The 26,775-nt window shown below is 34.4% G+C and overlaps 1 protein-coding gene across 6 annotated transcripts in view; it reads right to left on the bottom strand.

The window, feature by feature from the left end:
• RERE (arginine-glutamic acid dipeptide repeats) overlaps window positions 1-26,775 on the bottom strand; it is a 528,280-nt gene that overhangs the window by 345,123 nt on the left and 156,382 nt on the right. The gene's annotated exons all lie outside the window — the stretch shown is intronic.

The raw sequence follows: 26,775 nt of genomic DNA, 5'->3' as shown, positions 1-26,775 counted from the left end.
TTCCTTCTATACTTATTAGCATAAAGCACTATATAAATGCTACCTACCATCATTACTAACAGTAATAATTCTCACATATACACATAACAATCTTGAAAGATAGGCAGCCAATATAATATAAAGCTCAGTGATATGAAAGTAAACTTGAAATTATTAATTTTTCATTGCAAAACATAATGAGTATTTAAAGAGAGAAGAGGGAGAGAAGAATTAAGGTTCCTGTTTTCATTCAAGGAGATTGTACCTTGTCACCCTGACCTGGGAAGGTAATCGTGAACCGTCTTTCTAAAGCCCATAATCACCAGAAGAACCCCAGATACTGGTACTTCAAAAGTTTTATAGTATCTACCTACATTTTGAAAAATTTTCTTTTTAATATGAAAAGTCACCTCCTGAAGATAAACTCTAAAAGAAGAGATAAATCTGATCAATTTCATTGAGAATGAGGAAGATTTAAGTAAAACAAAGCAATTTAAAAATTATGTCAAAGAAGAAAAAATAAAGGGGAGGGGGAAGGTAATAAGCTATTTTTACCCCCAAAAGAACCAATATATCACCAAGTACTAAATAATGTCTGATTTCTAATTTGAATGAAAATTTTACAATAAAAATATAAAGACCCATACACATTCATACACACACACAGAATGAATGTTGCAAAATTACAAACATTAAATGTGACTTGAAAGAAAGATATGAAAGGGCCCTCCAATCCTTTACAGAGGTGGTGATACTCAGGTATTATACACTGTACATATTTTTTGAATTTTTCAATGTACTGATCAGTTGTACTAATTTTTTGTCATATTTCTTGTTTTAAAAATATTTGATACATGAGATATTTCACAAAGAGAAGGGAGAAGGATACTAAGGGAAATTATAAATATCTTGAATAATGGATTCACACATATTTTCTTATATTCTGTTTATGTTCATTGTTAATGAGTTATATACATATGTAGTTTATTTATAGAGAAGTAGTCTATTAAAACAACACTAGTGAGGATACAGAAACAGAAATGGAAGTACAGCAATAATAGAATGGAAATAAGATTTAACATGGAAACCCACAATGCTAATATGGTGTCCCCAAAATATTATAAGATTTAGAAGATTTGTAAAGATCAGTAAACTTAACTGTAAGACTCTTATGCCCTTCAAGATAAACTAAGTTTTGAATATAGCATTATTCTTATAAATTATAAGACTTATGTTTCCATTTCTTTTTTTGCCCTCTCATTCTCCTTTACATCTTATTAATGGGAAAAAGGAGGACAGATAGTAAACTGACATCCAATCAAGTTACAAAGACCACAGGGAAAACACCTTATAAAAATGAACATGGGGCAGCTAGGTGGCACAGTGGATAGAGCACCAGCCCAGAATTCAGGAGGACCCGAGTTCAAATGTGATCTCAGACACTTAGCACTTCTTAGCTGTGTGACCCTGGGCAAGTCACTTAACCCCAGCCTCAGGGAAAAAAAAAAAAAAAGGAACACAAAACTGGTCGTCCTTCTATAAACAAATGACATTTGTTTACCAACTTATGCTACAAGACACAGCTAATTCTTTTCAATCGTGACATCTCCCTAAAAAGAATAGACATAAACAGACACAGGCATACATATTTAGCTATAAATGTGTATATATGATAACACATTCCTATCCAAGATTTTAATATCAAACCAATAGTTCAAATTTTCATTCAGGATTTACTTAATAATAACAGCTAATTATTTCTATCATGGCTTACTTTTATACCACGTACTATGTGCTGAATACTTTATAATTATTATCTCGTGATTCTCACAACAACCCTATGAGGCAGGTGTTACAAATATCCTCATTTATCAGTGAAGAAACTAAGGCAGAGTGTGACTTGAACAGCATTACAAAATTAGTAGGTGACTGAGACTAATGTGAACTCAAGTTCCCTCACTTCACAGGCAATACTCAATCCACTGTATCATAAAGCTGCTCTAAACTTTGACAAAGAACATCTTTTCAAGTGGACAAATTATAGATCCAGTAGCATATTTATATTATATTTAAACATTATGGTAATTGTTACATAAGTGGAATTATTACACACTTTATGAGACTTAGTAATTTGCTTTCACCTTCCCTTTTTCTCTTCTGATGTAAAAAAATAATTTTTAAAAATTGCTTTAGGATTACAGAACACAAATGTGTTCAGCCCACAAGAAAACCTTTAGAACTCAAATTGGTCAAATTGGCCACAGCTTGCCACAGTGTATATTGACCCAAAATAGTGATGTTACTTGGTCCTCTTTTTAAGAGCAAAAAGAAGGGGGAAAAAAAATCCTGATTTTAGGGTTAGGACAAGGAAATACTTCTTGTAGAAGGTGAGGCATTATTTGAGTGAGACTTTAAGAGAAAGAATATTTCAAGGATTGGAGACAGCAAGGAAAACATGCAGTCTAAAGATGAAGTACTTCATGTAAGGAGCAAGGAGGTGGCAGGCCAGTGTCATGCATGGTTGGTTGGTTGTTGTCCTTCATTCTCAAAAAGGACCAAAAAGATCACTTAGGAATCAAATCCTGTACAACGGTTGTGGCTGATAAAAATCAATACAAACTCAGAAGGCTCTACTACTGGTGGGAACAAATAGTCCACATGAATATTTGGAGTAGAGATAGTTCTGAATTAGCACCACTGATGGCTTTTTTTTTTTTTTTTTTGACCTACTGCTATTCTGCTTTGCTCACAGAGTACACAGCATCATCTTTGACGTGTGCACTACAAACTAAGAAGTCCCACATCTCAAATTATCCTTAATGTCATTTTAGGCCTTGTTTCATCCAAATATTGCTGAAAACATCATGCTAAAAATAGCATGGGAGTAAGTATACATCCCAGCTTCACTCCAATGGTGACTGGGAAAATACAAAGGGCAATGCAAACATCAAAAATGGTGGGGAAATTCATAAAGCACTAAATGAAAAACAAGAACTCCACAAGGTTTGCCAGCAAGATACTTTACCCATTTTTAAGGCAGTCTTCCACAAGTAAAATGCAAGCAATGCTTAGAGATGCAGGATTCTTACCTCAATAAGAGGCAGATAAAAATCAGTTTTATACTGATAAATAACAATCCAAAGTGCTTTCATGATGCCCTGAAGGCTATGTATGAATAAAAGACCCATCTCAACTACTCAGTGCTAATTGAGCTACAATGATTTTAAGGATACAATAGAGGGGAGATGGATTGAAAATTTTCTAAGTACTCAACAAATTATCATCAATCACTGCTGAAGTCATTGATCAGGCCAAAGCTCCAAGAGAAGAGGAGGTTTTTGGATGCCATTAGGCTCCTCTCACTTAGCAAAGTGCCTGGTGGTGATTCTCTTCCAGCTTAGATTGACAAGGCAAGGGATCCACTGCTCACAGAAAAGATACTAGAAATTTTCTGGATTATTTGGCAAGAGAAGCCTAACTCTATAAAGAAAAAGGTAATAGGTTGTCCTGTGATAATGTCCTAGGGCAGTGAGTAGGGGGGGCAGGGAGGGGGAGAGAAGAGGTCCTCTCTCAATCTTTGCTGGCATAGTCCTCCTTAATAGACTGATATTTCATGGGAAAGATGGTTATCTAAGTGAGGGCCAGTGTATTGTCAGAGAGAATCAAGGATCAGTCAATATGGTGTTTGCTGCCCAACAACTCTAAGAGAAATATCAAGAGCAAAATCAGATTTGTAAACATTCGTTGAGCAGACCAAAACCTTTGATATTATCATGTGGGTGGGCTCACAAAAGGCAAAATGCTCAGGAAAATATATTAGTATTGTACATCAGATTCATGACAGCTTGCTTGATAATAGACAATGCTCTCTCACTTTCCCTCTACAGTATCACTTTAAAATACATTGAAGAGAATAAGGTATGAACATATTGGAGGCATAGATAAGGGGGCAGGTTACTAAAGGCTTTGAAAGTTCACAAAAATTTTTATATCTGATTCTGGGAGTAACCCAGGGAGTTCATTTTGATAGTTGAGTGGAAGATAAACTAGAATGGGAAAACACTTCAGAGAGATACACCCTACAGCAAAGTCAAGAAATCAAGTGATTAAGGGCCTATACCAAACTGCATCAATGTGAGAGAAGAAAGAGACATAGGAGAGAAATGTGATAAAGGAAAAACAAAAAATACTTGGCCATTAATTTGGAGGTATATAAATTAAGAGATAGGAAGCATGTCTTATAATTACAAGTCTGGGTAAATGGGATTGGTACCTTGACCATACTCAGAAAATTGGGAAGAAATAATTTTGAAGAAAGATAAGTTTAGTTTGAGACATGTTGAATTTTAAAATGTATGTAAGACTATCAGTTTGGAATAATTAAAAGAAAGTTGGAGATTCAAGTCAGGAGAGATGGATGGAATGATAATTCAAAGTATAAAAGCTCACAAGATCATCAAGTAAAATATAAAAACAAAAGGGAAGACAGTTCAAGGCACATGAGAATTGAGTGGGCCACTGGATTTGGAAATTGAGATCAATGGTAACATCAAAAAGAACAGTATAACTTGAATAATGAGGCTGGAAATCAGAATCCAGAGAGCTAAAAATAGAAAGAGAAGAAAAGAAATATAGGTCTTCAGGAGTTTAGTAACAAAAAGAAGAGATAAAGAATAAGAGCTAAAAGAAACAAGACATACCAAGTGAGGACTATGGAGTGAAATGAAAATGTTTCTAAAAGGAAAGAAAGCAGTCAGTAAACAGCAAATGAATGAATACTGGCTCGAGTTCTGGAAAAGACAGAGGTGTTTAACTTGGAAAGACAGGAATGAAACAAACTGTGCCAGAAAGAAAAGGTATGGAAAAGCAGCTGTGGTTTAAGAAAAAAAAAGGATAGTGTCTCACAGCAGAAAGGGTCTAATTGAGATTTTATTACAGATTTGTAGAGGAACTTTAGCAAAAGTAGAAGCAGTAGAGCAAATAAGCAAATAGCAAGATTTCTTATATTTTTTCCAATTGGGTTCTGTAGTACATAAGTGAAAGATGCAAGTAATCCAAGGATAGGGTTTGGAAGATCAAGATTTTCAATATCATGAAGAGGCAACAAACTTATGAGAAGAATATAACACTGAACTGCTTCATCATAAGATCAAGATGAGGAAGGGAACAATATTGTCAATACAAAGGGTGATGGCCTGAGAAAAAACTGAGGACTAAAACATTTAAAAATCTCAGTGAGGACAAAAAACAGCATATAAAGTTGCAAAGCACTGAGAGAGGTAGAATGAAAACTAATTATAATCAGACATAGGAATTTAAGTATTTATGATTATGGATGTAAAACACTTACAGGTAATGGCAAGATCAAGGTATGACCATCAATCTAGAAGGTCATGAGAAACTTAATGTGAAGAAAAAATACCCTAGAATGAAGGCAAGGGTTAGAAAAGAAAAGGACTGTGAATGAATCCTTGAACTTAAGTATGGAAAAATCTATAGACAATGGCCGTGAGAATCTTGATTGGGTGGCATGCTGGGATTGAGTGAATTTCAAGGGAAGAGTTTTGAGTGACTTGAGTGTCTATGGAGAAGAGCCATGAAATAAGGAGTAGTCCATCAAGGTTTAGGAAAAGACTTAGGATAAAAACTGGTTTGTCACCTATGAAACAGACATTTCACAGAGCATGGGAAGAGCTAAATAGTTCTGGACTGGGAATTCAGGAAATGAATAAACAAAAGGGAAGAAAAGGTGACTTGCTATTGACAGAAATAAGCAATCAATTGTGGGAAATGGAAAATAAGAGTATGAATAATGGGACTATTTCATACCATCAATAAACATAACCAAAAAGTCTTCAAAGAAATGTAGCACAACTAGCATAAAACCAGAGTATTTCCTTTTCCTTTCTGACAGACAGACTTTGAGACTGGATATTTCAATTTTCTGAACCTATTTCAAGACATGGAGACTTACTACATAGGCATGGATTTTTTTTTTTTTTTTGCTCGCAATGAATCATCTCTTAAACAGGCAGTAATAAACTCAAGTCTCTGTGGACCACTAGTCTTAGCAATTGAAAATACACAAAGAGACATTACTTTCTCTATTGGGATTTATTCTGGAATATACATTTTCCCACACAGGTAAAAAAATAATATTAATAATTTGTAAAACCACCCTCATTGACTCTGAAAACCCACAAAAGTCCAGTGGGAATCCATGAAGGAGAATACAGTCTTAGGAATAAAAAATGGCAGGGCATTCACTCAGAATTCAGAACAAAAATACAACTATAAATTTAAGGGAGGATATCATTTCTCCCCTTGGCTACTAAGATTAAGTGATTTTAAAAAATCATTTACAAACATTACAAAAATGAATACAGCTAAATAGAGGAAAATAAAAATTCAATCTGTTCTACTCAGCCCCTCTGAAATCATATTCTCTATTTCTATATATGAAGACAGCAAGGTCATTTCTGTCATGAATGTGTAAGGAAATAAGAAAATATGAAAACAAAAAGACAAGTTAAGATTTTTTTTAAGTAAAAGTTCACACATTAAATTCGCGCACATCAACCTTGTGGTGTAGGACAAGGAAATTGAAACATAAAGTTTAACTTATTCACATCCGGTAATAAGAAGAACCCAAAATCTAGCATTATTTGCAATTCATATGCTAAAGAGTCAGCTATTCAAAGATTTTAAAGATATATATATATATATATAACCTGTAATAATCCAAAAGAGAAAAAAGTCAAAATCCTAGTTACAACATATTTCCTATCTTGTCTCATATTGAATTTAATTTTTATCCCTTGAGCACATATCAACAGGTTAGTTAGCAGAAAATGATAAATACTCCCCCATATCAATTATTCATGACCACTGAAGTTGTAATTTGTATGGACTTGTACTTTAGGAAAAGAGCTATATGGGGGATGAATTAGAGGAGGGAAAGCCTGGAGGAAGTAGACCAATTAAGAAGCTACAGCATGACAATTGAAGTGAGAGGAAATAAAACCTGAAATGGGATGGTGGCTGCTATAATGGAGAGAAAAGAACAGATGTGAGAGAAATACAAGCACAACTGAAATTATTTTCTAATTTTTTAGAGATGTAAGCAGAAAGAAAGTTGGAGTTTAAACAATGAAAGTGCTTTGAATTTTAAGAGAACATTTGGAAATGGGGTGGGTTGGTGGAGAGAGAGAAAGCAATCTGTGTCACCAACTGTCCCACCTGAAATGGAAAGGAGACAAGTAGAGCTCTTAGCTAACTAGTTACTGCCACTAAGGGCAAAGTTCAAAGTATGGCACCTACTGTAGCTACAAGGGGATCCAGATACCAGGCACAGGACAGAATGTTCCCAATGGGATCCAAGCAGCTACTTCTGAGAATATTCCATAGTGATGAGGAGGGCAAGAAGGGGCCTCCTCAGGATAGGGGGAAATCCTGGAAAAAGAGTCTGAGGATCAGGCCACAGGTCCAGATTGGGGGACTACTTACACTATCAAGCAACTTCTAGAGAAAGGACTTAATATGACAAAAGTAATTCTTTAGGAAAACTAACCTAAAATGACTGCAGAATGTTTAACATTTTCCAAAATTGTATGAGAAATCAAGATAGTTTCAGCAAAAATTAGTTTTAACATTTACTGTACCTCTATGATAAAATAGGGCCAGAGCAACAGAAATGCTTCTGATATGTACTTCTTCATCTAATAGTTCTGTCATAAAATGCCTCTGTTCTAATTCATCTTTAGAAGCCCTATCTATGAAGGTGAAGCTATAGAATTCCTCCTTCCTGAAGTAAATTGCTGTGCCATGAGCAGCAGCTGCAACTATAGCACTCCATCCCCAACCTCAAAGCTCTTTCCAGCTTGGAAATCTGCATTGTGAAGAGGGACAAGCCCATTCCAGGATAACCAAGAAATGAAATGATAATATCTAATAAAGATTAGTAAACAAACGCTTATTAAGAGCCTTAAAGTTAGCCCCTCTTAGGTGAAGAAATGAAACTTCATAATTTTCTAAAGAGGGCACACCTGAACACCCAAGAGGGTCACTGTTGAAGTAGAGCCAAATGCCAATCCAGCAACCGAATTTTTAGGATCAAAGGATGGACTGAAGAACAATTATTTTACACTGATACTAACAAATTATATTGGAAATAATTCTTCATTAACAAAATGCATTGGTTCTTATAACTTTTTCCATACCTGACAAGATAAAAATCAGATAAACAAATGATTTAATTAAGTTCTTAAGTTGGGCTCCCAACACAATTATCTGTATTGAATGATGAAACTGGGCAGGTCATTTTGTGTATTAACTCATACCCTGACAGCAAGACTTGATAAAGGAAACTCATTAAAACTTCAATTGAATACAATTACCTGTATACCCCTCCCCAAAAAATAAAATCTGTTGTATCAAAACATAGGAAGGTGATAAAATACAATAAAAATAATATCCAAAGATTCTGCACAAATGTTTCAAATTTCCTAGTCTCTCTCTCATGAATGAATCATAATATGTAAAATGTGAAACTTAAAACCAAATAAACAATGTTTTCTTTTTTTTTTCTCGAGAAATAACAATATAACTGTTATTTAACTCTTTTGTTAAAGATAAAGTAAGATCACTGAATAGGAAACTAAAGTACTTAGAAAATCTATTTTAGAAAATGAGAGAGAAAATGTTGGAAACAGCCTTTTTCCATAGATTGGGCCGACTGTAGGGGCTGCAAACAAAATTCAACATCTACTTAGCACTTTCAAGGCACTGTGCTGGGCATTAATTAATTTCTGTCTTCCTTTAAAAGAAAAATAGTGAAGCAAAAGAGTGCTTTTTTTTTTTAATAATAGAAACTAAATTGATGATAGTAAATTTTAAATCCCACTTATTTAATTTATCTTAACAACCATTCTAAGACTGTGAATTCTTTTAGATAGTGTGTTTAGTGAAATTTACCAGTCCCTGAAAACAAAACTGCTAGCTTCATTTTATTCATCTAGCACGAATGTTTTAATAAATATTTTCAAAATCTTAATATAACATTACAATAGGTTATATGAAATCCATAAAGTGAGAATCAATTACAAAAATATAATGTTCAGTGTTTTTATTCTCCAAAATAAACTGTGTTAATATGTCACAGATATTGCCAAAATGGTAATTAAACAGATGTTTAAAACTGGATTAGGACAACAGAATTAAATGCACTCATAATTTGAGTGCTACTGGGAAGTCCTAGGGCTTGAGTTAGTAAAAATATTACTCACTGACCTAGCCACACAAAACAGAATGGTACCTGACAACAGCTTTTGTGGCCCACATCTGAAAAAAAGTACTGCTCACAACACTTACACAAAAAGAAAAAATGAAGTACAAATGAATGCCAGTTCCTGCACTAGAGAGAGATTTCCTAGGTCCACTTTGACATAATTAATGGGAAAATATAAATAAAAACCAAACTGCAATACTTAAACAAATAAGATAACGACACTCTTAAGAAATGTTTAATCTTGGGCAGGTAGATGTCGCAGTGGATGGAGCACCAGCCTTGAATACAGGAGGACCCGAGTTCAAATCTAGTGTCAGACATTAAAGCTTCCTAGCTGTGTGACCCTGGGCAAGTCCTTAAACCCAGCCTCAGGAAAAAAAAAAAAAAGAAATGTTTAATCTTTTCTACATCCAAATAAATAAAAGATCATCTGGATACAAAAATTCTAATAATATATATGCCTTTTTATTACTAGAAAACATTTTTATATTTGTGATAGCAAGAGTCTCATCGTGGAAACCTCTCAGGACACATTCAGGAATTCTAGTCAAACCTATGGGGCAAAAAAGAAGATCACTTGGTCATGGTTTATTTCAGTTTGAAGAGGATTTCAAGTTTCATATTAACCTGCAAATATGGTACTGAACTAAAGCAACCATTCAGGAAACTGAAGCAACCATTAATACCTATTTTAAAACAAACACATTAAATATACTTATTTTAAAGCACTTGTACTTTGCTCTTAATGCACAGGTTCATATTACCAAAAAGAGAGGTAGGGGAGGGATGGGAGACAGCAAGCCCACCAGAATGTTTAAGTTCTTATAAAACATTTTAGAACTAAATATCAACTCATTCTAACAAAGATCAAAAACAATATCAAATAAGAAAGCACAACTATGAAAAGACAACAATACATCTGTTTATACCACATAGTGGGAAGGGGAAGAAGCAGTAAGAGTGGGAAATGAGCCAATGGATTTGACTTAAGATAGAACTAAAAGGTACAACTGCATATCTTAATTGCTTTGATATTTTATTGTTTTTCAACTAAATTTTTCTTTCCTACCCACATCTACCTCAAAACTGAATAAAATAAAATAAAAAAAGAAATACTTAGAAAAGTGCTTTATATATACATTATCTCACTGGATCAATTAAGCAATCAGTCAGTATTCATTATGTGCATTTCATTGTAATAAATTAGAAATATAAGGAAAAAAACTAAAATAATCTTCTGAACCAGAAGCTCACATATACAGGAAAGAGCAACTAGTAGATAGAGACAAGAATAAGTTTATTATTTTCAATTTACCCTGCTTATAGCTGACTTCTTTATAACCATTTGTATGTTGTTTCCCCTATAAGGTTGTGAGCTCCTTGGGAGCAAGAATTGTTTCTGACCTTTATTTGTAATCTCCAGGAGTTACCATAGTACTGGCACATAGTAGGCACATATCAATTACTGACTCAAAGCAGGAATTCTATCAGGCAGAAGTAGAGAAAAAGGAGAGAGTGAGTCATATGTGAGGTAGGTATACCAAGGAGGTCACCATAAGAGGTTATTGAACATTTAGAGAGGAGCAGTGTGTAAAAAGATGTAAAAAAGGAATCAGGCTATGAAGAACTTGAAAAGCCAAACAAATATTTTCTATTTTATCTTAACAATTACAATAGGGAAACTAGAAGTTAATGAATAAGGGGAAGGCAAAAGTCAAGAAAGCCACTACCAACAACCCTCTGAGATAAACACTGTAGATACTATCCCCATTTTCAGATGGGGAAACTTATGGTCAAAATTGTATGGTTAGCCTAGTCAGGTAGCTTAAATGTACTACAATGAGCATTTGAACTCATGACATTATTGGCTCCAAAAATGGGCTGCAGTTTCCACTCTCCAGTTTGTAGAGATGGGATCAATCTGCTTGCAATTCTACACTCTATTCTCATTGGGAATGATAATATAATTACTACATGTGGATTCTAAGTATCTCAACTTGGTGAAAATGTGGTAATAGCACTTAAGAAACTAAGGATAGCCATTAAATAGCAATAATAGATTTATAAAAAAGGCATGATGGTGATAATATTAAAAGCATTCAAAAATAATATCACAAAGACAGGAAGATTTCAAAACTGGAGAAGAGACAGAAAAAACCACTAAATATCATTGGAGCCCACCTTTGGGGAGGCTGATGGGGAGACTAAAAAATCAGTAATTACCAATCCAGGTAGTATTTATGTGTACATTTATGCATGTATTTATGTGTATATGTTGGGTTTTTTGTAGCTGCAGGAAGAATATGGAACTTGTAATTTTTGTCATTGAGTCCCCTGCACTAATGCAGTAACTCTTGGTTACTGACTAAAAGATATGTTTCAAAATCAATAAGAAGCAGCATTCCCAGGAATGGCAAGGTTCCTCCAGATGTTTCTATAAGTAGATGATATCAGATAATATATCAAACCTCAAATATCACAGCATCACTTCAGTAAAAGCTAAGCTCACTCAAGAGATATCAGCCTAGACATTCATATGGGGGGGGGGGGAATCAATAATTGAAGCCCTGTGACCCAAATTATTACAGGCCATTTCCACATATAAATACCCATGTATACACAATACTACTAAGGAAGAGAAGGGGGAGGACCTAATTGAGATTAAACATTTCTCAACTAGCTGAGCTGAAGATTCAGAACACAATTAAGTCCAAACACAATGACTTGAGTACAAAAAATATCATCTAGAACATATATGATCCAAAAAGTCAGCAGTACCAAATAACCAATACAGTAGGAGTATTTCATTGGTATCTACAAATTATTAAAAAAACAAAATATATGATATAATATATATATATAATATATATATAAAAAGACCTTCAGGGTTTCTGGTCAAAACAGAAATGATTGATATTTGCATTCACTCAGAGACAATCAGCTTGAGCAATTGGGGCTCAGCTGAGAACATATAGTTGGCCAATCAATCAATTAGAGCCAGAGGGACATGGGATTAAGACAAGGTCCTTAACAAATTCATCTCACCAATAAACTCCAATATACCTTGAGAGGGGTCATAAAAAAAAAAAAAAAAAAAAATTTCCCCCCCTGAGGCTGGGGTTAAGTGACTTGCCCAGGGTCACACATCGAGGAAGTGTTAACTGTCTCTGAGATAAGATTTGAACTCGGGTCCTCCTGAATTCAGTAGAATAGTAGAAAAAAAAAAATACCTGGTTCCAAAAGTTCCGTTATTATCAGCTGCGCTCGCACACGTGCACACACACGTGTGTGTGTGTGTGTGTGTGTGTGTGTGTGTGTGTGTTTTATATAGGTAATCACTTTTGATGATATATATACACCCTGGTACTCTCAATCTTTAATGATAAAATCAAGCATCTTTATGTTTGTGAGCTTCCTGGTCAAAATTAGTCTATAGAGGATAGCTATGTCACTTAATGAAGAATGTACAACAAACTTCAGTCAGTATTTCCCAAGGAATATAAAAGGAAACAATAGCTATCCCCATGTTGTTCTTATTCTCTAGACACATCCATCCTCCTATTATCTAACGTGGTGAAAAAGGCATATAGTCAAACAACTCTACAATTAACCTTTCTTAAGGATGGGAATCCTAAAAATTCAGAGGAAGAACAACAATAGGGTAGCCCCAATCAGCCCACAAACATATGATTTTTCTTTATCCTAAAACTGCTCCATTCTTTCATTATGATTTTAGCCAAGGCTGATCTTAAATGTGGAAAGTCCTTAGACCTCAGAATATAAACCACATCACATTCTACTTATATAACTGTAGGCTCTGGAATGATGCTACCGCTACCCTTAAAGAGGATACCTATAGACATAGACATAGATATAGACATAGACATAGATATAGATATAGATGTGTATGTGTGTATATATACACATAAAACTATCAGTAGTAAAAAAAAAAAAAAAAAAAAAAAATTTACAAAAGTGCTATCAAGAATGGAAAAGGGATGAAAATTGGGGAGAGTGCCAACAATAACAGACTTGTAAATCAGCACAGATAATCTCCAGAAAGTAAACATTTTTGTTCTTTGAAAACCTGCAAATAAATATTCCAAGGGCAGCAGAATCAGATTAAAATGTTAACAAAAAATTTTAACAAAATAAACAAAAAAAGTAGAACATAGATCATGTTAATGTTATTTCAAGGATCCTTATGTACAGTTTAATGATCTCCATTTCCGTTTGATTTTGTTTGCTTGATACCACTGATCTAGAGGATTGATATGTTCAATGATATACCATGGTCACACAATCAGGATATAATAAATATGGAACTTCAATCCAGGTATTCCAAGTTCCAAGACCAACTCTAGACCAACTTCACTAAGCAGACTCTTCAATAAAGGCACACAAACAAATATTTACACATTAGATTCATGTAGTGGAATACATTCATGTAATTCCACCACTATTATTCCCTATTAATAAAACACCTAACATTGAAAAGTAATGTAATGAATGGACAGTCTTTTCCCATCTTTCCCTTTTCGTAAGAAAACTGGGTATAAACTCAAGAAAGAAAAGAAAAATGCTTCAGAAAAAAAAAATTTTAGTACTAAGACAAATTTCCTAGTCATTTATCCAATAGAATACAAAGAGAGGGTTCACCATGAATGTTAAAAAAAAAAAATTTAAAACAAAAAAAGCCAGTTACTTTCTATTCTAAGACAAATAGATACCAGTTGAACTAACATCTCCAATTTCCATAACTACAAAAGTACTCATTTATTTGTAAGTTAATAGGATAATGACTGCAAATAATTTACAAGAGTACAATTAAACATATTATTTTCTAATGAAAACAATTCTCATTGTTTATCAAAAATAAATCGATGAATTCAACCAAAAAAGCAATCAAATCAACTTTGACCAGAGAATGAATCTCTTTTAAAAACATATTTTTGTTAATGTAAGACATGATTCCCTGGGAGAATTGATCTTTAAAATGAGAGATTACATGTAAAATATTTAGATATATAATTTTCAAGATGAAAGATTTAAAAAGTCATGAACATTTAGCTGGGAGGCAAATAAGAGAGTAAAGCCAGAAGAGTTGAATATCACAGAAGAGAAACAGACATTATATCTAACAGGATGGAGAAAAAAAAAAATGTTAAGTCTTAATTCTATCTTTTAAAATTCAGACCTAAACCTCTGAAAGGATTCTATAGGCACTGTAGCTATCAGCAACCCCTTTCTGTTGAAGAAACTGAGGAATGATATATTTGGTATCAAATATTAACAACATATTCTGCAAGTATCACTAATGCAAACAGAACTGTTTTGTCTATTTGATTTGTGCAGCCAGAAGTTATTATTCTTAGAAAGAAATAGTAAAAGTACTCTTCCTAAACTAATACTAGCTAAAAGGTTTCAATGCTTATCGAAGCCAAGTTTTAAAATATAAAAGAAATTCAATGAAACCACAGTAAGATGTAAATATCACAAAACAACATCTAAATATATCCATACATACATACACACAGACACACATAAGAAATTCCCAATCTTTGCTCCAGAAAAACATTCAGATAAATCTTTTAACAAGATCTGTACTAGTCAGGTGTTAGCAGTTTTAATCAACACAACACAACACAACAGGACCATTGTTCTATAAGCTTTTAACCTGACAACACAAGATGAAAAGACACTATTCAATAAATGCTCATTTGAAAGAGGTACATATATACCAGCTATTCAAGCTCAAGCTCCTTGGAAAAACTCTCCTAATTTTATCAAGGAAAAATTAGGCCTAGGAAAAATCAACATATATGTTTATTACATAAATGGAGTGGAGGTATTGGAATCATATCAAACTCTGTTTATTTGGGGAGTTAAGTAATTATTGAATAGGCTATATAAGATTCAAGTCACACAATAAATCCCAATAGCAACTGGCAAATATAGCCTAGAGGCTAATTTGTAATTATGCCATAGGCTTATTGTTGCATTTTCAATAGACATTTTTGTTTCCAACATATAAAGTTTTTGTAAACAGCTTTCACTAGAAATTTTTCATTTTGGATATAAAATATATTTAATCAATTTCCCAAGGACCTATGGAATAAACATCAGGATCCTTTTCTCTATTCTCCCAGTTTAACTCAATAATTCACATCACTGCATTATGCCAATAGAATATCTATACAATTTTTAATAGACTGATTTTTTTTTTTTTATCAGCAGGATAATGGTTTTTTAAGAAAGTTTTACCTCCTTTGGCGGCTTTTAAGTAAGCCTTATTCAGACTAGTTTGCATCCATATGAACAGCAATCTCAGGAAGACAACAGAGCTAATTTGGAAATATCTTCTTTAAAAAAAAAAAAAATCAGAGAAAACATTACTAGAAATTCTCACTTCATCAGAAGAGGACATAGAATACAAGGGGAAAACAACAAAACAAGAGGAAGGAGCTTACCAGATTATTCTTATCTTATTCTAGTAATAAGATAATTCTAAATAATTGTATTGCCTCCCCTGAACCTTCCACACATAATAAAATCACTAAGTCAATTTACCATTCCTTCAGATCTCCCAAATCAGAATCCTCCTAAGCTCTTAAGGAAACCTAGGAAGCAGGAATGGGAAGGACACAAATCTCTGAAGAATCTAAATGCTGTGAACTTTTAATCCATTCCAAAGAGTTTTGGCCCTCCACAACTCATCTAGATTGATGGTTGTATGACAGTTATAAGATAGATGAATTACTCAAGATGAAACAATTTTGACATAATTTCTTACTGTGACTGTAAACAGTTAAGTAGTTTCTGCTACTTATGAAAATAGAGACTGATTCAGATCAGCTAATTTTGACCCGAGGAAACAGTACTTAACTAGTTTCAATTTTCAGTTAATTCCCTGTCAATTTAGCACAGAACTTTGTGCCCAGAAAAATTATTTCACTGCTCTTTTATGATGGTTTTACTTTTGGGGTTTTAAAGAAAGAATATTACAAAGAAATGTGGGAGTAGGGCGAAATAACTCTTAAAGTGAATATTTCAGTCATATCAAAGCAATTCAAGAATATTACCCTTAAAAGATCAGTGCTCCTCTAAGAACAAAGGATAAAAAATAATTGCATTGTTTACATATTGATGAGGTTGTCAATGTTGAAAAATCAAGCATTTCAAGAATCATTAAGCCTATAATGAACTAGACTCATAGAACTACAAAAGAAAATGAAGTTAAAAATGAAAAACACCAAAAATTGATACACTATTGTTGCAAGAACAGTCTCATGCTCAGAAACCAAGCAAAAGTAAAGCTCTTCATTGAAAACTGATTCCTCTACAGGTGAAGACTTCTTGCAATTGAAAGACAAATTAAAACATATCTAGTAACAACAAGTAAGAAGTATATACTAAGGGCAAGATCTAACACTAGAGTAGAAAACTGTGATTCTTTTTTAGTGACTAAATTTAATTTTTCATTCAAAGGTATATCAAAAATATGGCCAGAAGAAAGCCATGTGAACCTGTAAGATTTTAGGTTTCTAGATCTGGACACACTAAAGAGTAACTTAGAAGAAATATTTTCGAGATTGATTTACTTCCAATAGATTTAGAATCTTTTACCTCCTGCAAAGGATAAACTTGATATACTTAAGAGACAGAACTGTTCGGGAATTAAAGTAATTTACAAGTAGAGAAAGATAATTACTATATAAATGCACTATTACTTCATAAAAGGTAAGAATTTTATTCTAGGAAGGAAAATAAACAGACTGAGAAATCACTTGATTTACACCCCCACTGAAAACCTGGGAAACATGGACACTTTATCAAATATATTTTTAATATCCAATGTTAAGTGTGGTTTCAAGTTAAAGAATTTCAAAATGTATCAAAATTTTGCAAACACTATCAAATGATGGAATACAGATGATTGCAGCAAAAGGATATGTTGTAGATTAAATTTTTTAAAAGACATAAAAAGATTACTGCATGAGACAACAAATTTTACTTTGTCTCAGCTGCTGCTATATCTGCATTTTACTATCCCTACTAAATGGTTCTTATGCGGGCAGGATCTTTATATAAATTTTGTATTTATTTCACAATAACAGCTAGCACAAAATTATGCACACACATATAGAAGACACCTAAATATTGGAAGAATTTAATTAATGGAGAGGGGAAAAGGTGGTAAATAATATAACTTCCTAATTTAAAAATATGAATAAAGGACTGAAAAAAGTCAGACTAGAAAGGGAGACTAAATACATTTTCTTTAACGCCATGTTTATAATGCTTTACCTTTCAACTCCCTAAAATACTTTTTTTTTTTTGCTAAAAGTCTTCCCTAGCCTGAGCAATGTCATCCCTATGTTAATTTCATGATTATCCTGTAGTTAATTTCATGATTATCCTGTAGTCCTGCAGTTTGTTTACATACATACATATATATATATATATATATATATATATATATATATATATATATATATTTGTTTGCATGCATGTTGTCTTCCCCATTAGATGGCAAGTTCCTTAGAAGCAGGGACTATCTTTTGACATTTTTTGTATCCCTAGCACTAAGCACACAGAAGGCACTTAATAATGTTGACTAAGTGATTGGTTGAAGTGACCAAAGGTTGGCCTAGTCTCTAATATCCACTGCATAAAAGGTTTAAAAAGGAAGCTTTGTCAGATTCATTGAGAGAACAGGCCCAATGATTTCAAGGAAGTGAGCCTGAATGTGGTGCTTCAGAATAAGCAAATTTTTTGCAACAGAGAGTTGACTAACAAATACTAAAACTGCAAGGGTTTAAATTAAAAAACAAACAAACAAAAAAAAAAACAAACAGTAACAACTCAGAGCTAAAGGAAATCTCAGAGGCCATCTAGTGCTCCTCTCCATTTTACAGCTAAAAAAGCTGAGGCCAAGAGGGATGATGTAATTAGCCCTCAGCAGCATTCCAACATCTTCTTTCTCTGAAGTACACAGTCCTTGCTCAGATTATAATGCAAACTATGGATCAGGAGAGAAATGATCATCATGTTTCTGCATTTACAGAGTGAGCAAACTATGATAAAGCTGTAAGCAATGAGAACTAGCATCAGCCACATTGAGAGGGATACTACCAATTTAACATGAAAGATTCCTATTTTTCTATCATTGATGTTTAAGTTTTACCTTGGGGGGAAGGGGAGAAAAGAGAGCCACTTTATTTCTCAATTGTTTAAGCTACAAAGTAATTCAAGCAATGTCTCCTAAATACATTACTTGGTGAATTTTTGGCACCAAAATTAATTACTCACATTTCCATAGTTCTTTAGTGTGCATAAAGTGCTGTCTTTACAGCAATACTGTGTAGTAAGAAACAGAGATAGTATTACTCTTGTTTTACAGAAAAGATAAATACAATGAAATTTAAAGATTTGTCAAGGGTCACACAGAAATACACACTGAAATAAAAAATGCCAACAGCAATAAAGGAACAAATTAAATTTATATATCATCAATGTATTCCATACACACAAAATTATCTCTAGCATCAAACCAAGTACCCTTGAAATACAGAAAAGTGACAAGCATTATCTGAATCAAGAAAACAAATTGTGTATTCTCCTTAACCCTGGCTTCAAAGTGAGAAAGCAAGTGTGGCTTTTCTGCCCTCTTTTAAACTATGCATATCTTATCTATTGCTCCCAGTCAGGACTCCCGAAAACTAAAACAATGAGAGGGGGAAGAAAAATCTTGCCCAGACTCTTTCTGGCTCTCAGAAATAGGGTATTTGTTTCTGTTCTGGGTTTTTTGACTTCAGTTTCGGGTACGAAAGTGATTTGCCTCCCCACCCCTTAAGAGCTCAATCCATGGTGATCTTGAAGACGCGACTGCAAAGTGGTACAATCAGCCCCAAATGGAAGTCTTGGGAATTCCAGGATTTGAGCCCTAGATGGATTCTGGACCTGGAACTGTAGCTCTCTAGGAACCAAGCTCAACCATCAATCTAACCCAGTCCTGACCCTACTCTCAGACAGAAGTAATACCAGAAGCAGGGAAAAGAGGAGGATTGTGCCTCCTACAAACTGGGGAGGAGTGAATTTGCATTTTTTTTAAAGCATTAGAGAAAATGTGAAGAGAGGGTAGGGAAAAAGGGAAGAGGGGAACCTCATTCACTTTTTTACCATACACTAGAGTTTAGTAATTCAAGGTTACTCGGTATTTGTCCTCTCAGCTAACCAATGTTGGATTATCCTATCAACCAGATGAAATTCAGCTCAATAACCAACTCCATGAAAGTTAAACTAGTCCTTAAAATTTAACTGGCTCAGTAGTCTAAAAGTAATGATAGTTCTGAGATTTCTGATCAGGAGTTGTAATGTTCTTCAGTTTCTGGGGCAGCATTACTTTCAGTTCAGTAATCAATCACCTTGAGAGTATAGCCAGGGGTTAAAGTCCAAATTCTTTATTATCTCCTTCCTGGGGCGAGGCAGCTTTCCCAAGAGCCTTTCAGAACTGCCTAGGTCTCAGTGTTGAAATGCAGGAGAGCCTGCCTTCTGGAGCCTTCCCTCAGAGAGCTTAAGTTCCTGCCTCCAGTTCTCTAGTCTTCTCTGCCTCTAAATGGACTTGGTTGAGGCACCTACCTTATATGCTCTACACTAGTATAAACCAATCATTATCTCACTAGGAAACCATTATTTGTTGTAAGATTAAATCAATCATATTGAACTTAGAGACTATTAAGCATCATGCTAAACTAGATAACCATTGTGTGTCATCAATTCCACTTAGTACCTTGTAAGAATTCTTGTTTCAAGTTCACAATTCTGGCCCATAACAAGGCGTTAAGGAGATGAGGTGAGATCTTTCAAGACAGTTGTGAAAATCGAGTAAGGCTTCATCTACATTCAGAGTTTGAGTAGGCCTGAAGGTCTTTGACCATTCATTCAAGGGCATACGACTTTTTAATTCCCCTTGCTGCTATACTCCCATGACATCATTTTTTCCCTATTTCAATCAAATATGGGAAACTATGTACTTATTGGTCAAGTTCAATTTCTTGCCTAGTTCCCTCGTTTAGAATGTAAGACCCTCAGCCAATGAAGATGAGGGTCAATGGTGGGAGGGGTATTTGTGTTAGGAACTATTTAAAGTGTCAAGCCTGTCCTAAAAGGTGCCTCCTCTTTTCTATTGCTTGCTCTACAGGAGGGACACCAGATTCTCTTGAGAAGGTAAACTTTTGCTTTAGAGATGTCTCCAGTTTTTTTTTTTGTTTGTTTTTTTGTTTTAATTAAATGGTGACCATTCATCATTTCTGAGCCACAGAGTAGTATAACAAACACTGGATAAGTACAGGAAACTCAGAAGCAGGAAAGCTAGGTTCAGCACAATCAATGTGTCTCACTGATTATCTTGGATAAATATGCTTTCCCTATAATGGCTATTTAAAACTATGAGACCTACAAATTTTTAATTCCAAAAAATAGGACTCAAGTCTTTTCTGAATTCCTAACACACCTAACCACCATAACAAACTCATAGAAGCAACTGAACAAAACGGGTACTCTCAAATATAAATGGAAAAGGTAATATGAAGATCGAACATTAAATGATGTCAGTAAAATAAAACTTGAAAAATCTCTTCTTAACTCCACTTTTTCTCATTTTTTTAATGAAAACCAGCTGAATCCTATAAAATCATTGTGATTAAATTTAAATAGGAATTTTTTTCAATGAAATTCACAGGCAGCTACGTATTCAAAATGTTATTCTAAAAGAATGTCTTCCAATTCTTTTATTGGCAGGCAATATGATAAACACATTTATCCAATGGCTCAGGCACACAACATTGGTACTTTAAAGTAATCCAGTACTTCACTAAAAATATCACAACACTTGGTTTATGAACCCAAATATAACAGCAAGGAAACTGAAAGTCATCTTTGTCAGAAACAGGGACAAAACCAAATATTTCCAGGGAATCCTCAGTTTAAAATACCAACAACAAATCTACCAACAAAATCTATTAAAACTCCAAATTGCATCTCCTTGGTCTCTTTCAACAAACCATACCCTTTTTCCAACTTAAACCTGATGATGTTGTGCTTTAAAGAAACGTTTAGCAACACACTGCATATCAATACTAATAATCGCAACAATTAAACGAGCTATTCATCTCTATGTTAAAAGTGAACTAGGAAATTAATGCAATATTTTAAAAATATCAGGGTTAAATTCTCTCAATAGTATTTTATTTTCCAATTCATTTTAGTTAAGATTTAGAGTTACAAATTCTTCTCCAAAATCCTTTTCCCAAGACAACAAGCAATCCGATATAGGTTGTATGTGAACAATCATTTAAATTCCCTGTCAAATCCTTTTTTTTCCCCTGAGGCAATTGGGGTTGAGACTTGCCCAGGTCACACAACTAGGAAGTATTAAGTGTCTGAGTGCAGATTTGAACTCAGGTCTTCCTGACTGGCTGGTGCTCTATCCACTTTGTCATATCTCCGCCTGGAATGAGTCATAGGAGATCTTTAGTAGAGGTTGCAACTAATCTGGATTCTCCTCCTAATTTGCTTTTCAATCTCTTTTGCCAGATCCTGGGTCATTAGATAGTAGAACTACCTTTACGCCAAAGTTTCTTAAACTGTGGGTCGCAATCCCATATGGGGTCATATAACTGAATATGGGGGTTGTGAAATTATGATTTATTATCAGTAATGTTTGTATACCTACATATTTTTGTACCTACATATACTTGCACACCTGGGTTAAATAAAGATTCCTGGGATGAAAGGAGTCACAAGTGAAAAAAATTTAAGAAGCCCTGCTGTATACTACTTCACCTCATTAGCTCTCAAAGATTTTAATTACCATCAATCTGTTGTTACCCATTCTGTCCCAAACTATCATCAAACCTCAAATCTCACATCTCCAGCTACTTTTCAGAAACTTCAAAACGGAGTTCCAGCATACAACTCATCTTCTTCAAAACTGCTCATTCTATTTCTAACTAAACCCTCCTCTACCCCTTCTACCTTCCCTATTGCTTTTCAAGGTATAGCCATTTTCCTAGTTCCACATATCGCTCCCCACAACCTACATGTCATCCTCTATTCTCACAACCTTGCACACACTTTCCTCCCCCCACCCCCCACAATCCAATCACTTGCCAAGTCCTATCAATTTCACCTTTGCAGCATCTCAGGTTTATCCCCCTCTTCAATGCTCTGACAAAGCCAGTCCCCAGGAGCAGATTGATCCGTCACCCACCCCCACATACTATCACCCCCAACTCGATAAACTTCCCTGGTTCTCTACCACTTGCAGGATCAAAACCAAAACCACTGATGAGGTTTTCAAAGCCCTTCCTAACAGAGCCCACCCACTCCATGCCTGCCTTCCCAGTCTTCATACACTTTACTATCCTCCATGTATTCTTTGATTTGGTGCCATTGGCTTCCTTGCCATTCCCAAAACAAAATACTTCCCACTCCTGGCTACAAGCATTTTCTCTGGTTATCACCATGCTTTGAATCCTCTCTATCACCACCTCCAGACTTTCATGGCTTTCTTCAAGTCCCAATTAAAATCCCACCTTCTAAAGGAAGCCTTCTCAATTCCCTAAATTTTAAATGGAAGGCTTTAGAATCATCTCCTATTTATCATTCTTCATAGTTTATATAGTGTATATATATATACACATCTTAAATATCCCTCAAAGATACACAAACAAAACAAAGAGTTTTATATATATATATATATATATGTATATATATATATATATAAAACTTTGAGGATAAATATGTCTTTTATTTGCTTTTTGTATCCAAAGTGCTTAGCAAAGGACCTAGAACATATATGATTAATAAATGCTTTTGGATATTCTTAAAGTAGAATGACAGTGCAAATTTTTTATTTTTAAAATGTATCTTTACCTACATTTGGGCTTCAGTGTTATAAAAATATAAAAACCCTAATTCCACATTTCATATACCACAGCTACCTGCTTATATCTCTCTCTTCATTCCAACATCCTCTGAAAGAAAATAATCATAGACTTACTACTCTTAAAGATTTCTATAACAAAAGCATGAAAGATTTTTTTTCCCCTCCCCTCTGTGGTATTCTAAATTTTGTAACATGGATCTAAGGGTAGTACACACAATTAAAAAAGCCAAGTATCAGTCCCTTCCCTTCTAATCAACCAAGAGAACTTTAAGTAAGCCACAGTTAAAAGGAAGCCCAGACATTCTTTCCAAGCAATGACTCTGAGAAAATGGATTAGATTCCGCTAAAGAATAAGGTGATATTCTCCCATGGCAAGCTCAGTTTTCATTCTTCTAATAATTTATCAAACTAGACCTTAGAAAAAAGTAGGAAAGCATTTTTCTAACCAACATTTTTATCTAACTCAGCTCGACCTGCAAGATTTTTTTAAATCACAGGCTCCAATCTTGTATAAAAGCCAAATTCTTCTTTTGCAAATTCTCCATTCCACACAAATCTCTTTTGACTCAAGATATTATGTAATCATTCTAAAATCAGGGTCGGGGGTCTCCTGACAGACAGCTCCAAGTAATAACAGTTTGGATAAAATCATATATGTCTATCCCCTCTCAGAGGAATTTCTACCAATCTCCAATTGCTGTGCCAGTATGAGGGAGGCTGCACATTTTTCTTCATAATAAAAACAAAACCCCAATTTCTGCAAAACTGATAAGTTACCTCCATATTTATAACACAAGTTGACAGGCAGTGTTCTATATTTCTGCACAATGTGAGCTTTTAGCAGCACATGTTTTCAATCACTTATTCCTCAAGGATGTTTGAAATATCTTCAAGCATTTGCTGAGTACTTTGCCAGTTTCATCTGCCACTTGTACTGATTATCAGAGGTGGCTTATGGGGAAAGAAAAAAAAAAAAAAAAGAAGAGTGAAGGGAACATAAGGGTGTGTGTGTGTGTGTGTGTGTGTGTGTAAAGAGACAGTTTCTTGCTGTGAGGATATTCTGAATTTTTTTTTTTAGCAGAACTACTACAAAGTACAACAAAATGTGTATCTGAAAATTGGCCATTATGCACCAGTAGAAAGGCTTCTCAATCTTTCTAATACTATTCTTTCTGATAGTTTGTTTTTAATAGTTTTCTTCCTCTTGGGGTATGAGGAAGGTGGAGAGGAAGGATAAGAACTCTGAACAATAGCTTTAGAACTATGTTAAAACCATTATAAATAAAACCAAACATCACATTTCCCCTACACCTGTCATGTGACAACTATTTTAAAAATAAATGAATAAAAGCAATTCAGGTTATAGAAATCATTTAATCCCAAAGTGATGCTTAAAAACAAGGTACATAATTCTATATATAATGCTATACTACATTTTTATTAAAAGCATATATAGGAGCTCATCTTTCCCCAAAAAACCTTACTCATTTTCCCAACTCTCTTATTACTGTGAAGGACATCACATCTGGTTCACAACTTCAGGGTCATCTTCATCTCATTCTCATTCAACTTCAGGTGTGAACCTGCATCACCCCATGTAGCACATCTATTTCCTTCACAACTCATCTCAAGAGCTACATTCCTTACCCTAGGCCTGGACCACTGTGACAGACTTCATATTAATCTCCCCATCTCAACTCTCTCCGAAATGCAATCTAGACTACAATTAGCTGCCAAAGTGAGCTTCCTAAAAGCTCAATCAGGACTGTGTCAACCTTCAACACAATATGCTGTAATATCCATTTAATAGAGCTTGCTATTATTTCTAGTATCAACTATAAAATCCTCTTGGTAATGAAAACCTTTTTACACCCTGGTCTTCTCTACACTATAATCCAGCTACACAGGCCCCTTGCTGAGCCTACCCCAGCCCATTCGATCTCCCTCTTTGCACTTCTGTACTACCTGGCCTCCAGGCCTGGAATGTTCTCCCTCCTCATCTCTGCCTTAGATTTTCTTCCTTCAAATCGCAGATCAAATTTCTTTTCCCAATACTCACTCTTCCCTCAGAGATTCATTCCCACCTACTTTTTATATTTCTTGGATAAATATGGTTGTTTATATATTCTCTCTCCCATTAAAATGTTAAGCTTCTTGGGACTGTTTTTCTTTTCTTTGTATCCCATACCACAATGTTAAGTGGATTAATATTTATTAAGTGCTTACTATATATATATACACATATACATAATAAACATTTCACAAATGTTTATTGACTGATTAGCACCCAACTAGAGAGAAAAGATGCTATCCTAGTATGACCTTATCTGTAATATAGTGTAAAGTCCTGAGTGCTACATTTTTGAAAAGACTTTGCCCAAAAAATGGCCTTAAGTATGGTATGGTAACAGGGCTCTCAGAACTGAGCATTTTTAGTCCAGAAAAGGCTGAGAAATGGCAACAGCTGGTAAATATTTGAAGGATTTAGAGAAAAGGGTTGTTTTTTTAAATTTCCAAACGTTGTCAGAGGCCTACCCATAAGGAGAAAAGCCAGTAATTGCCATCCTTTTTATGGGTGTATGTGTTTAACCACTAAAAAAAAAAAAGGGGGCAGCTAAATTCTCTCTGTTTGCCACATGCTTGGGCACTTTACATGGCTAGGCCCTGCATGGTGTTCAGAATCTGAGAAAAAGAGGAAGTCATAATGTAGGAACTCTGTGGGGTTGGGGGGAGAAGAGAAAATAATCTTTTCCTTTTGCTGTGATATTATACATACAGGATTCTTCTTTTCTATAACTACCTCCTTTTCTTAGACTCTGAACCTATTCTGAATAACTTTCCTGTCTTCTGCTCCTTCTACATAGCTTTTCCCCTTTACTATCATATTTCTCCATTCCCACAGTTCTGGAGAACAATTAGAAACTATGCTCAAAGAACTATCAAATTGTGCATATCCTTTGATCCACCAATACCACTGCTAGGTCTATATCCCAAAGTATCCAAAAAAAAAACTGGGAAAAAGACCTATTTATACAAAATATTCATAGCAGCTCTCTCTGAGGTGGCTAAAAGTTGAACATTGAAGAGATGATCATCAGTTACAGAATACCAGGTTGCTCTGGTATAAGACCAAACAGAGTATTACTGTGTTATAAGAGGTGACAAAGCATGGTTAATTTCAGAAAAACCTGCAATGACTTAATGAATTTTTTTTTCCTTTATCCTTTTTTTCTTTTCTTTTCTTCATTTCTTAGACAAAATGACTAAAATGGAAATGTCTTAAATGACTGCATTTGTACAATCTATATCTGATTGTTTACCACTTCAGAAATAGGGAACTGATAGAATTTGAAACTCAAACATTAAATTGAAATGTTTTAAAATTAAAGGAAAAAACTACATTCCTATATAATCATTAAGATTAAGTGTGACTATCTCTGAATGAAACTAGCATTTGAGCCTTACCTCATACCTTGGGGTTGCATTGCCTAAGTTTTCCTATTGACTTATGAAATAGGACATCATATATATTAAGCACATAATAAAACCTATCAAGCAA

Source organism: Sminthopsis crassicaudata, chromosome 3 (assembly GCF_048593235.1).
Source record: "Sminthopsis crassicaudata isolate SCR6 chromosome 3, ASM4859323v1, whole genome shotgun sequence".
Taxonomy (NCBI): domain Eukaryota; kingdom Metazoa; phylum Chordata; class Mammalia; order Dasyuromorphia; family Dasyuridae; genus Sminthopsis; species Sminthopsis crassicaudata.
The sequence above is the reverse complement of the archived record's forward strand: the minus strand, read 5'-3'. Positions and strand labels throughout refer to the sequence as shown.